Here is a 14,773-nt window from a genome sequence, read left to right as displayed (position 1 = left end):
TTAAACAAAATTATTTATTTTGCTTGAAAAATGGCTTACAATATATTGATTAATAAAATAATTGCACAATTGCCTTAACCCAATCCCAATTCTACCCCTTTCCCCTTCGTCTACCCCTAACCCTTCGCCTTCCCATTGACCTTTGAAACAGACTGGCAAGGCGTAGGGATGAAAATATTCCCCTAGGAAATGGGACACCACTACTACACCGTTACACGTCATTATACGTCGTCGCCTACGTCACAGGAGATGAGCCGATGTTTATCACAAACTTCCAAGATGCACAGGACTTGTACACAGGACTTGTTTTCTGTGGTGTTGTATTAACACGTTGGAGGTACAGACCTATGTTTGTCCTATTTATTTATTTACTGTGTGAAACTGTGTGAAATACGACATTGTGTGGCGTTCATGTGCGTTCAACTCATAAATACGATCTTTACGAGATGACTTGAACGCACCAATAGCTTGTGTGCTTTGTTTGGGGAGAGGAGATTTTTTTTACAAACGTTTCTTTGAAGGAACTGACCGTAAATATGAACACAAGATTGAATGTAACATAAAGCAAATCATTATTTGTCGTTAAAATACTTATTAAAGCCAACAATTCTTACATTTATGGTCTCATTTTTTGCTTGGGCAGCCATTTTGCGTCTGTAGCCGGTGTATGCAGTGACACTTCTCATACCCCTTCGTTTGAAGTGTGGTCCCGAAAAATCTTCGTTTGAAGGGCTATCTGGCCCTTGCCCCTTAGCCCTTCCCCTCCAACCAAAAGAGAATCGAGACAGCCCTACCCCTCCACGTGCAAAACAGAGGGGAAGGGGAAAGTGAAGGTGTAAGGGGTAGAATTGGGATTGGCCCTAACTTTCTTTTGATTGATTAATAAACTAATACTTTATATGTAAACAGCATGTCAAAAACAGTTTCCAAAGTTATTGTCTTACTGTATATTTTGTACATTCAAGCGATGAAGAAAGTGGATACAGGATCTACTGTATCCTATTATATATTAAAACTGAAAGTGTACTGGAGACTCACTTCAAGTTAGGGCCTAAGCTTTAAGAATTCGTAGATGCAAAAGGGGGGTATAAGTGTTCTGGTGTGTGGAAGTGTTTGATGTTCATTTTGCAGGAGCTTTGGTGTTTAGAGTGTTGAGGAAAAACTGAAACTGTTTCGTAGTCTGGTGGTGGCAGCGCGGATGCTCTGGGTAGAAGGGTGAAGTGGGTGTGTGGAGTCCTTCATGATGCGGATGGTCCTCCAAATACACTGAGCATTGTAAATGTCATAAATTGGTGGGAGTGCAGTTCCTATGATCTTACTAGCTGTCTTCACTATCCGCTGTGGTCGGAGGCCCGACAATTCCCACGCCAGAAAGTGATGCAGCTGAATGAAACACTCTATAGAATGTGGTGGGGTGGGGGGTACTTTCCTTGCTTTCTTCAGGCGCCACAGGAAGTCGAGACGTTGATAGGCCATCATCTGTGCATTATGGAGAGGAGATACTTTTGATAACATGTTTAAAAACAGTCTGAAAAAATCAGTATCCCACTATAACTTTTGTCAGGAAACAATAAACTTGTCCATATTCACTGCTGTTATTAGACATGATGTTAATTATTCACAAAATAAAACACTTGATGATAGGCCATCATCTGTAACGTTAGCTACACTCGCTTTGTGTATTCACAGACATTGTCAATTCATTGCAAATTTAGTCCGATCGTTAGCCTATAGAATAAAAGCAATTATTTTGATAGATGTGCCACGTGATAGCTGTCTTTGCTAAACCTCATTGAAAAAACAACAATAGTAAAACGATAACTTAAATAATTTACGTGTTATAGTTTAATTTACCTTGGTCAAACAAACGGCCCACCTTCACTGCTGAATGCGTGCGCACTCCCGCGACCGGGGATACACTTTCTTTCAGGAGTAAGTACATTGGCACGACACCGGTAGTTTCTGAAAGCAAATTTAAACGTCATTCAGAAACAAGGACCAGCCCATATCACAAACACACAAAAAATGGAAACTTCACCTCAGGTAAGTTATGATGACATATTTACCACTCAAAAAAGTTTTTATGAAATTAGTTTTTGGTAAATCGATCAAATGTCTGTGTTGCCAAGCGGCAACACTGTGCGATAGTGGAATGACATTATTGCAATAGTTCAGCTAGCCAGAAAGGTCAGCTGCAATCTGTTAAGCTGTAACAATAACAATATTAATGCCAGTGATATAATGTTTATTAGTCATATGTTAAGGACTGCCTAGGCATTTGTATTATGGAAAAAAAATCTAATTTAAATGGCATTTTTACTTTTGATTAACGTTAGATACAGTATGAATACAGATATATCAGTGAGCACTGCCATATTCTATGGCAAGGTAAAGAAGAGAAGGGCAGAACTGGCTCTTCCTGCAGATGAAAGTGAGGATGAGATAGGATTTAGTGACCATGAGGATGATGTGGATTGGACAGTAGATGGGAGCAGTGATGGAGACAGTTCAGGTAATTTAGCCCAGAAGCAGACAAGACAGGTATTAGTCTAGCAAACAGTGTTAGCTAGATTATTCTGATGCATCTGGATACGTTAGACTTGTTGTTTATTAATTATAATATGTATTGGACCTACTGTATTTTGTCTGTCAACACAAACACTGTATTGTTTTGAATACTTTTTAATCCTTTCAGCAGATGAAGAGTTTGAAACTGAAGAGGGAATTGTGCCAGCAACAGAAGAGAGAGGTACATAAATGCTATCTATTTATTTTTTATTTATTTATATTTTTAAAACAGGAAAAGATTAAGGACAATCGGGCCTGGCTCAGTATAAAACTGATTTTCAGCAGGTTCCTGCTCTGCAGAACATAAAAAACACATACACAACAAAGCTCACACACTAGACAGCTAAAGACAACAACAGACACACAAAACCAAGATATTGGGCAACAGGAGGGGCTATAGAGCCATCTCAATGGTCACAGATATACCTGTCCATTAAATGGCGAGCAAATGTTATTTTAAATAGTCTTCTTGATGTGATAGTCCTGATTTGCTGTGGGATCTCATTCCAGGTTTTAGTGAGCACATGAAAAAAAGATCTCTGTCCATAACAGTTTCTAAAAGCCGGTAAAGGCAAAAGTCCATTTGTAAAAGATCTTGTAGTGCGCTCAGACCTTGAGCTAAGTTTCGGAACCAATTCAGTTAGAGCAGTTACAGTGTGTCCATTTGAGATTTGATGAAACAGGTAGATCCCATGGCTTATTTTATAGTTTTGAAATGTCAAGGCATTACACAAAGATAGTACAGTACAGTGGTGAGTCCAGTATTGTTATAGAGAACTGTGTGTGTGTGTGTGTGTGTGTGTGTGTGTGTGTGTGTGTGTGTGTGTGTGTGTGTGTGTGTTCATGTTCTTTCTATCCTGGTGGGGGACTTCAACCTGAATGCACAAAGACTCATGGGGACTCGTGTCACCGTGGAGACCTAAATTGAGGAACAAGCTTATAAATCATACAGGATGAGTTTTTTTTGAAAATGTAAAAATGCAGAAAGTTTTGTGTGATGGGTAATATACAGTTTGTAGTGTATAAAAACCATTACATCTATGGAGAGTCCCCACAAAGATAGTGAACCAGGTGTGTGTGTGTGTGTGTGTGTGTGTGTGTGTGTGAACCCCATTCACTACTGTCCAATCCACATCAGTAGATGAACTGCTGCGCTTGTGACAGGGCGCATGTTTAACTGAAAGAACGAGCAGAAAGAGAGAGAGACCCGGTCGCGCGCGCACTCCCTCTCTCTTCGTAGCCAGGCGAAAGTGTAAACAAGACTTCACCGTCTCCAAACTAAGCGTTGTCTTCCTCTCTCTCTCTCGTGGAAAAGTTAGTCTCGAGCCCTGCATTGACGGTTCTTCACATCGCTGTAGCCAGGCGGCTGATATCTGCACAGCCCTTATTATAAGTTACGGTAGCTACATTTAGACTCCGTGTCAAGACAACACCATCTGGGTAAAAAAACAATAACACCACAACGCTCCGAACTAATTTAGTGTAGGAGAGAGATGGAGAGCAGAGGCACGGAGCGATTAAAGGAACTCAGCTGTTTATCAATTTACCTGAAATAAAAAGCAGACTTTATAGTGTCTTTTGTTTGGGTCAGGATCGAAGCCCTCTCTGTTTATTCTCGCCAGCCATACGTTACATCTCTTGTACGAAAAGCCTTTCCGTCTCTGTTCTTTGGTGATAAATCACTTTTGTAATATTGAAATATTGTCTCTTCGTCGTGTCGGGATCAGCACGATTCGTACAGCCCCACACAACACAGTTGTGACCCATTGCTTCAGGATATTATCATGCTCCGTAACACAAACACTTGACCCACTTGACACACAAGATGGCGCCGTAATGAGTTGCGCGAGAAATGTGACGTCATCGTAAATAAAGCCTGTGTTGACAGCATCCGGAGTAAGATGCTGAAACACACAGACCAAAGCTTCAAACTGGCCGTGCTAAAACTGTTCAATGATGTTCTGTATGTAGGGTTCTTCCCTGAGATCTGGAACAAGGGCCTCATCAACCCCATTCACAAGAGCGGAGACAAATTAGACCCCAACAACTACCAAGGCATCTGTGTGAACCTGGGGAAGGTTTTCTGCAGCATCTTAAACACCAGACAATAATTGACAAATATGTATATCAAAACAAAGGAAAATGTTTTGATTGTTTAGTTTATTTCATGAAAGCATTCGATTCAATCGGGTATGAAGGATTATACATAAAACGTATTGACAGTGGAATAGGTGGGAAATTCTATGATTTGATCAAATCAATGTACATGGCAAAGTACATAGTCAATGCGCTGTTAAAATTGGAAACCAAAGAACTGAATTTTCCCCCCAGGGGTGTGGAGTGAGACAGGGCTGCAGTTTAAGCCTCTTCAACATCTACATCAACCAATTGGCCAATATATTAGATCATACTCCCATTCAAGGTCTCATTCAAGGTCCGTAAACGCTCCAGATCTCAGGGACCAACACACACATTCACACTATCACACAACCATTAAGCGCAAAAAAACATACACTTACCTTTGCCTGAAAATAACTCCAACTTGTAACTTTACTTTGGCTGTGAATGAACTCAAAGAGAAAGTTTAAAGGGCTTTCTATGCCATAAAGAGATCAATTAAAATGGACATCCCAATCCAAATTTGGCTCAAACTTTTCAAATCAATAATTGAACCAATTGTTTTATATGGCAGTGAAGTGTGGGGTCCTTCTATAAAATAAGTGGTAACACTTTACAATAAGGTTCATTAGTTAATGTATTAACTAACATGAACTAACCATGAGCAATACATTTGTTACTGTATTTGTTAATCTTTGTTAACGTTAGTTAATAGAAATACTGCTGTTCATTGTTAGTTCACAGTGCATTAACTAATGTGCACAAGATTTTAATAAAGTATTACTAAATGTTGAAATTAACATTAACAAAGATTATTAAATGCTGTATATGTGCAATTCATTATTAGTTCATGTTAGCTAATGTAGTTAACTAATGTTAACTAGCGAACCTTATTGTAAAGTGTTACCAAATAAGTTTTCTTAAATTGGGAAAAACATCCGATTGAAACTCTACATTTATAATTCTGTACAAGAATACTCAAAGTCCAAAGAAAAACGGCAAACACATGTATACTTTGATACTGTCACGGTTAGGTTCGCTTGCTCATTCTGTGTGTCACTGCTCTGATCTGATTGCCCATGAGCGTCAGCCCGAGGTGTATGTATTGATAAATACATACAAACAGTTAAAAAAGATTTATATATAAACATATATATAAATCTATATGGAACATACAATTGGTAAATACCAAAACCCATTAGACTACCACATCACAGAAAATGCAGGCCCTAAAAAAAAAGCAAGTGGACCAGATGGCATTCTCAATGAAATGCTGAAGAACACAGAGCACATTCAGATTGGCCTTACTAAAATTGTTCACTTTGGTGTTGGTTATTTCTCTGACACCTGAAATAGAGGACTCATAACACCCATATTCAAGAATGGAGACAAATCAGACTAGGACAATTACAGAGGCATTTGTGTGAGCAGTAATCTGAGGAAGACGTCCTGCAGTATCATCAACACAAGACTTGTACACTTCCATACAGAGTACAACATCCTGAGCAAAAGTCAGATTGGATTCTTACCAAATTATAGAACATCAGACCATATATTTACCCTACATACCCTGATTGATAAACACATCAACCAAAACAAAACCAAAATATTTCCTTGCTTTGTAGATTTCCAACAGGCCTTCGATTCAATTTGGCATGAAGGTCTTCTGTCTAAACTTCTAGAATCAGGAATCGGGGGTAAAACATACAACATTATAAAAACAATGTACTCAAACAATCGATGCGCTATTAAAATTGGCAATAAACATAAGTTCTTCACTCAAGGGCGGGGTGTGAGACAGGGCTGCCCACTATCATCTTGGCCCCGCCCCTTCATCTACCCTCAGAAGAGCTCTGAACACTCCAGGCAGCTGCTCAGACACAAGCAGATGAAGGAGAGGCCTGAAACACTGTTTGCTGAACAACAAGATCACAGTGTCATGAACAACCTGCTCTTCTACACTGAACACAGCCCTTTATGGCACACTGCCTTCTGTCAACATCTCACCTTAACCAAGAAAAGAGGCATCTGTAAAGGCAGACAGATTTAAGCATTTGAAGATGCTGAAAAAAATGATGAAACAAGATTTCTGACCCTGAACTTGTATCAAAATGGCACTGTCATGGTCCAGGGGTCAGAGTCTGCTCTCAAGGTCTTCATTGAGGATTTTGAACAAATAAGAACGCTGATGCCTTTAGTAAATCTGTCCAAAAGATGACAGTGACTTCAGCAACTGTGATTCCATCTCCAATGTCAAGAATGAAAGACAATGTTTTCACTTCTGGAGGTAGAAGTAGTGGAGCTAAAAGAATTGTTACTGTCCCACCTGAAAGATAACAACATGGAAGACATGATAATCGACATAAAGAACTTAAAACAAGAGGTTGAATATCTGCAGAGACACAGAGAACAAATGTCAAAAGAACTTCAGCAAACTAAAGATGAACTGAGTGAAGTAAAATCAACTTAAAGGCAACTAACAGACGTTAGAAAAGAAATGCAGGAGTTCTCTGCCTTGAAGTCAGTCCTTCGAACCAAATATGAACTCATCAATAATCTAAAAGAAAAACTCAATTCTGTTTTAGCCCCTAAAGAGTCTTCTGCTAAACCCTCGATGCAGCCAGAGATGATCGTCGAAAATCCTCAACCTGAACAGCTACCAGTGGAGGAAGAGCCTTAAGGGCCGCCCACACCAATGAACAATAACGGTTTGTTTATTCTAAGCTTGCGCACTGCGGTTTCAACGTGTGTACAATGTCATTGAACATGTTTTTGCTGTTCTTGTTGCATTTACACAGCTTTAACCAGCAGATGTCCTCAGCATACTATATGTTTAGAGTGAAGTTAGTGTAATCGATCTAATAATCTAATAGTGAATTTAGCTGACGGAGTCAATATAATGGAATAAAAACAACACCTAGTCTTTTTCACCGCAACTTCAAAGGAAGCAAAACAATGAAACGAATGCTGGATACTTGAGGTAATACTTCTCACTGTTTATTCGGAGGGTATGAATGATTGTTTTCCATATCCATTTTAGACTCTCCAATGACTCTCCATATTACGAAGACATTACAGACTGATATCTTACATTTTTAGTCCAGAGGAATATCCTCATATCCGGATATATGAGTATATGTATTAATACAGACTTGAACGCCAGAACAGGGAGAGAAATTGATTATGGAAATATTGGGGATAATGACCACATACTCAATGACACCATGTTTCATCCCTCATCAAATATCACACCAAGAAACAGCTACGATAATTCAGTGAACATGAATGGAAAACAAATGTTAAAACTCTGGAAAGGTTTAGGGCTATACATCATTAATGGCAGAACTCGATTTATTAGGTAGATCTAGGTAGATTTATTTACTGCTCCAGATTTTGCCTTTATTAATGCCTTCACAGTCAGACCTCAGCTCCCGATTTCAGATCACGGCCGACCTGTATTTTTCGGAAACCACCATGTGAAAGAACTAAAACTTCTCCACTAGAATCTGAAAAACTGTTTCATTTGAAACCTAAACTCAAATGGAATCAATCCAGCTTGGACCAATACAAAGAAAACATGAACAGTCCTAATATATTAAAAATGCTAGAATGATTTAATTCCACTGATTTCACTTTAAATGTTAATTTAATAAATTGAGTTACTTAAATTATACATTCAATACATTGGCGACTCCAACATTAAACAGTAAAGTAAATATAACAGATCAACAACAGAAACAAATCAACAGAAAATAAGAAAAGATGTTTGGTTCGATGATGAATGTGCAGGTCTCAGAAAAGAACTAAGGAGACTTTCTAACAAAAAGCAAAAAGATCCATCCAGCCAGACATTACGGCTTACTTATACAGACTGGCTGAAAAATTACAAAAGACTATTGTGGAACAAAAGAGAAAAATATTTTTTTAAAAAAAATTGATGAATCGGTAGATCAAAACACTTTCTGGAACCTATATAAAAAATTAGAAAAAGCCAAAATAAAATAGAAATATAACACTTCAGAATGGGACAATTTGGAAATCCTACTTTGAAAATCTTTATTAAAAAAAATGAACCATCTGACCTTAAAGGATTAGTTCACTTTTAAAATGAAAATTCTGTCATGGAAAGTAGAGGAAAGAAATTCATACAGGTTTGAAACAACTTAAGGGTGAGTATATGATGACAGAATTTTCACTTTAAAAGTGAACTAATCCTTTAACCAACCTCAGAGTAAAATAAAGAAAACACTTGTCGTGGAAATTATCAATATTCAAAAACCTGGATGAAGGAGACAAAGTCGTTTCTCAAAAGATTAAACAAAGTATTTTATTTCATGCATGAAATAAGATGTTCCCACACAGACAGCGTCTGAGATGAGAAGGCCCATGGCATTCTCACGCAGAGAGCATCTGACATGAGAAGGCGAAGGCTAGTCCCTTTCGCCAATGTTTTATACCCTAACACATCCTGTGTAAAAAACCTTTTGTTACCTTAAACCCAGACTTCTTAGCTCATGGTCTCATGTGCTCATGTCCAAAATTATTTCTATCAGACAGAACAACTTGTCATGTCAGCAAAAAGTTTCCTGCTTTTAGCTGCAGATCTTAACAGCTGATCGAAACTGCGCACACACATATTGTCAGCCTTCACATGACTCAGAGAACATTTCGTTCCTGAAAGTTTGTCCTAACTTTTAACATTTCTAAAAGCTTGGTTTTATATCTTTAATAATGTGCTTTTTGCTAATATGATTATATTCCTTTAAACTCTTATGAGTAAACAATACATCTTCAACGTTAATAAAAGTTGTACCCATATAAAAGTAAAAGAACACATCTAAATGTAAAATTTCCATAACAATCCCCCATATGTTCATTCAAAGAACATCCACACAATTTGACATTTACTCTTCCATAATCATAGTAATTCACAACAGGTAAATTTTCCCCATGGTTATTACATTTTCTAGTCAAACTCATGTTCGCTCTCGTTCTCATATTCCTCATCATCATCAGCCACTAACACATTAACTTCGTCCTCTGCAGTGATTCTAGAAATACAATTCATTAAACATGGAATCATCAAAAGAAAAATCAAAATCCGATTGGCATAATGGTACTTATTAACAATTTCGTCCACCCCTTGCAGGCCCAAGAACCAATTATCTAGTGAAGATGACATTTCATCTGGAGTGGCTAAGGCCATTTTCATGTGTTCTATTATGTCTGATATATTTTGATAGACGTCAGTCAAATTAAAACAACAAGAGGTTCCTAACATTTTGCATATTTTCAAATAAACCTCCATTCCTACATCTAAAAGTCCTTAATAATAGCACTTTTTTAGGGAGGGTGTGGAAAGTGGTTTGACCACAGACCCATACTGTTCCAGCCGTTGTCTCTCGAAGGCCATCGTCGTCACGGGATGACACGTGGCTCTGGTTAGTCTGCTCTCTGTTTGACACTCGTTAGCTGTGAATGGGGTTCTTCTTCCGTTGCAGCTACGGCATGAGCTGGTGCTTCTCGACAGTGCGTCCCATGGATCTTTCACCGCAGTGTGAGTTGTCAGCAAAACCTGGAATCGCCCCTGCCACCTTTTCGCCTTCTAATGCTTTCGTCTCAGATCCTTTATCAACATGAAATCTCCTGGCCGGATGCTGTGCAGGGCCGTCTCAGCTGGCTCTGGAACTGCTGCCTGGACCTATTTTGAGATATCACAGAACACCTTATCCAGTTCAACACAATATTGCAACATGTCATTTTCACACCGACTTGTGTCAGGCAATGTTCGAGGATTTTGTGCCTCCCAGCCCCTCTTTCTCATTCTCATGTAAGTTAGCTCCTCACGATTCCGGATGTACCCAGGAATGCTTCAACTGCTGAAATTGCACTGTTTACAAAATGTGAACCATTGTCACTTAATAATTTTTCAGGATTTCCCCATGGTGGGACAATTTCTGTAGGAGCAGTTTTGCCACTCCTTTTGAATCTGCCTTTGTTGTTGGCATGGCTTCTACCCATTCTGAAAACATGTCGACTGCCACTACGCAGTATTTCTTTTTGTCAGATTTTGATAATTCAATATAATCAAGCATTACATGTGAGAATGGTCTCTGCGGCCTGGGATGCCCCCCTGTCTCATTGCCTGACCCCTCCCCACATTGTTAGTCCCACAAATCAAACATCTGCTGCAAAAATCTGCTGCCACTGTGGAATAAACTTTGGTAAATCAGTTATTTTGCATAATAGTAAACATCCTCCCTTTTGAGACATGGTCCAATCCATGAATCAAACTTGCATATACCTGAAAGAAAATGAGAAGGTAAACATGGTTTGTTATTTATTGGCTGGGGCCCCAATGTCCATTTTCATATTCACGGCCTGCCTTCCTCCATTTCTCTTTATCATAGGCAGAAGCGTGTTGTTGTTGCATCGCTTCTGTCACCTAGTTCCTCATTCAGCCGTATTGCTATGGTTATCTGAACAGGAAGTCGAGCTGCAGCCTTCGCTCCTAAATCTGCTGATTTGTTTTCTTTTTCAATGGATACTGCATTTTCTTTTGCCTATAGTCAGATTTAGGCTTTACTTGAATCGGCTCACGATCTGCAATCAGACCTACATCATTTTTTTTTTTTATCAGTAGCCCATAATCATTTTGGAAACTCTCTCCAACCCGTCTGTTATGACAGGGAGTTGTGTTAAACTCAGTCTGTTTAGTTTCACTTCCTCATCCAACACTGTGACTGCTCTCAAACTTCAGTGTTTCATGACATGGCTGTTTTTGGTAACTTCATTTTGGCAGATCATTCTTTTTTGATCTATTATGACCCAGTCGGTCAGTTCATGGCACCTGGCCATGAAGGGACCCGCGTCACGCCATTCAGCCTTCACTGGTTTGGCCAGCGATATGAGGCTTGTGCATTTTCCATGTCATAAAACACTGTCTGTTTGTCAGTCAATTTCACATTCAAAACACACCATTGGTCAGTCCAATACACATAGTCAGTCGTCACAATTTCTATGTCAACATTAAATCATCGCTGCGCATATTCATCATCATGATCAGTGCTTACATGAGAAGTGCAATGTAAATCTGAGTCTTCCATAAAGTCAGACGATGGCAACACTCTGTCTCGAGCTTTTTTCCCCAGACATGTGTTAGAAATCTGCCATTCATAAACAAACAGAGAAAAATCCTCTGTGCCTTCAGTTTCATACAGCACTCTCATGTCAGCTGATAAGCCCTGATCACTACAATGAACAGAAACACCCAATTTACAAAGTAAATCCCTTCGCATTAAATTCACTGGACATAACTTAGTAATTTAAAAAGCAATGCTTAATTTTTATTTTATTTTTCCCTTCAATTGAACACTCAAGTGTTTTCAAATATGGTTTTATGGCCACATGACCAGTTGCACCTCTGGAAGAAGTCGTCTTACCAGAGAGTGGAATTGGTTTTTCAAACTCTGTGGCTTTAATTACAAAATTGGAAGCTCCCGTGTCAAGCAGAAATAGTAAAGATACGTCATTAGCAGTCATTTCTATCAAGGGTAAAGAAATATGAGTCTTATAGAAAACCCTAGCAAGCAAGTCTTCATTGCATAGAGCAGAATCAGAAAATAAAGGTAAATTATACTCATCAGTTGGAGAGACAGGAACCCCGTCGCTCACCCCCTCCTCCTCCTTTCAATCCGCCTGATCCCCGCCTTCGCCGTGTGGGCATTCACCACGCCAATGTCCTTTTTGTCCACAATGAAAACATTTGTCTGGATCATAGGGCTCTTTGCGTTGTTGTTGAAATGGTTGACAGTTTCGTCCTTTTCCACAACCACGTCCTCTGCCACTTCCTCTGCCATTGCCTCTCTGGTACTGTTGGTGATGGTTGGAGTTGTTGTTGCCCATATACACACCTTGCATTGTCACCAGGGCCAACATGAGGTCTTTGTCTTGCTTGGCTGCGTTGATTTTTCACTGCACTTTCAAGATGTCTTCATGATGTTTTGCGTGTCGTCTCATTTCTGCTGTGGAGGCCATTGCCATCCGACACAGCTCTTTTGAATTGCTTTTGAAATGTCACTGTCCAATCCGTCCAAGAACAAAGTCTTTACTTTCATTTTCTGGAGGGCTGCAGAGCGGTGGTGGTTGTTCGTGTGGTGCGTTAGGAACTGCGTGACCCCGTCCTTCTGCGGCTGCTGGAATCTGGTTAGGATTGCGAGGAGGTGGAAGATGAGCCGGATGAGTCCTGTCCTCCTCTCTTATTCTTACAAAACAAAAACAAACAAACAAAACAAAATGCAATAATAGGGAGAAGAAGAAACAATGTCAGAACAGTCATTTTTAAGATTGCATAATGCTTTTCTCTATGTCTTGTCTTTCTTCTTGACAACATGAGTCGACCAATTTTGCTTTAGTTTTAGTCAAATGTGACACGCTTAAACCCCCATTGAACCCATAATTTTCTTTCAAATACGGCACATATTCATGATACCAAATCCCTATAGCTTTGTCCATTAATTTGTATGAACCCTTCGAGAAATCAACATGTTCTTCATCTTTCCTTTTTGAATTTTCATTACCCATTTTTACTTTTACAATTTTGTTTGTTCAATTTCCCTATAATACTTAATTTTGTTTTGTTAATTTATATTTGCGTATTTTTATTTATTCTTTTATTACTTTATATTTATCTATCAATTTTCCTCGCGCAGTCACCCACGCTCTCCTCTACGTATTAACATTTCCCTGGTGCAGCCACCCCACGCCTTGCCTTCATCCGTCGATGCAGGTCTTTCCAAATTGCCTTTATTCGTCAATATAGGTCTTTCCCAGACGAGTGCTTCTGTCTGGTGTTTGAGAAATTATTTCCAGGCCTATTCTCAAAACCCTGGCTCTTTAGGGAAATTTTAAAGGGCATATTGCAGGTTAGAGTACCCAGTGCGCCAATGTATAGAACAATAATGTAGGAACTAGATTTAAATATAAACATATACTTATAAAACGCTATTTAGGCTTCTGGAGTCATTTTTGTGAGAAAATTTTACTTCCGCATTTGAAAACCGCCAAACCGGAAGTGACGTAGCATGGGGGAGAGCGGTCAAAGTAAACAATAGGAAAGCAATGGATCGCAATGACAGATCGGACGCTGTGGAAATTGTAGCCTAAATGTTTACTCGTATGACGGACCTCAGCCATATAATTATGAGCCTCATATGAAGCCAAGAGAGTAAACAGGCCAGGATTAGACAAAACAACGGTCAGAGGAGACACATTGAGCTGTGATGTGAGGAGAACAGGACAGGAGTCGGGTCTCGATGAGAGAACAGTGTTAGCTTATAGATGTATTCACGTTAGCCGACGATATGTATAACACTATGCTCAGATCACAATTTTGTAATTATTTGTCAGGCAATAGCAAAGCTAGTATTTAGACCCTTACCTGCATGTGTGTGTCAGCCATTAGGAGACAGTTTCCAGAGAAAGAGGGACATTATAAAGGTTTTGAATGGCCCTACTTGGTGATAATGAATAAAAAAATAATCACAATCACAACTTTCTTACTGTATAAAAACTTTATATGTAGAAACAGCCAACACAAACATTAAAATTCGGAGTACAGATTGAAAATGAACATAATTATATAATAATAATAATAAGTGTCGGCTGCAGACTTGCAAGACATTACAAGTTTATGGAGTATACGTTAATGAATTAAATTAAGACAAGGCACATTTTGTAAAACAAATGTACAATAAGTGATCTCTGACGGATCCGTGAGCGTCATGTTTCCCACCGGTGGCCGACCCACATGCTGACGGCGGACCGGGCGACCAGATGAAGGAGCCGGGACAGTGTGCACATATCGCCGTAACCAGGGATGTAGTGGAGGCTAAACGCACGTAAACGCCGTTTGGGCACCTCCAAAAATTCTGAAATAGCGTTTATCCACCTCCAAAGTGCGTTTATCCACCTCTAAACTGCGTTTATCCACCTCTAAATAGCATATAGTTCCTAAGCCATTTTAAATTAAGCAGGCTATGTCGTTTTAGTTTCATATTGTTCATTATTAGTTTCATTTGTTAAACCT

This window comes from Phoxinus phoxinus, assembly GCF_949152265.1.
Source record: "Phoxinus phoxinus genome assembly, chromosome: 9".
Taxonomy (NCBI): domain Eukaryota; kingdom Metazoa; phylum Chordata; class Actinopteri; order Cypriniformes; family Leuciscidae; genus Phoxinus; species Phoxinus phoxinus.
This window is presented reverse-complemented; position numbering follows the sequence as displayed.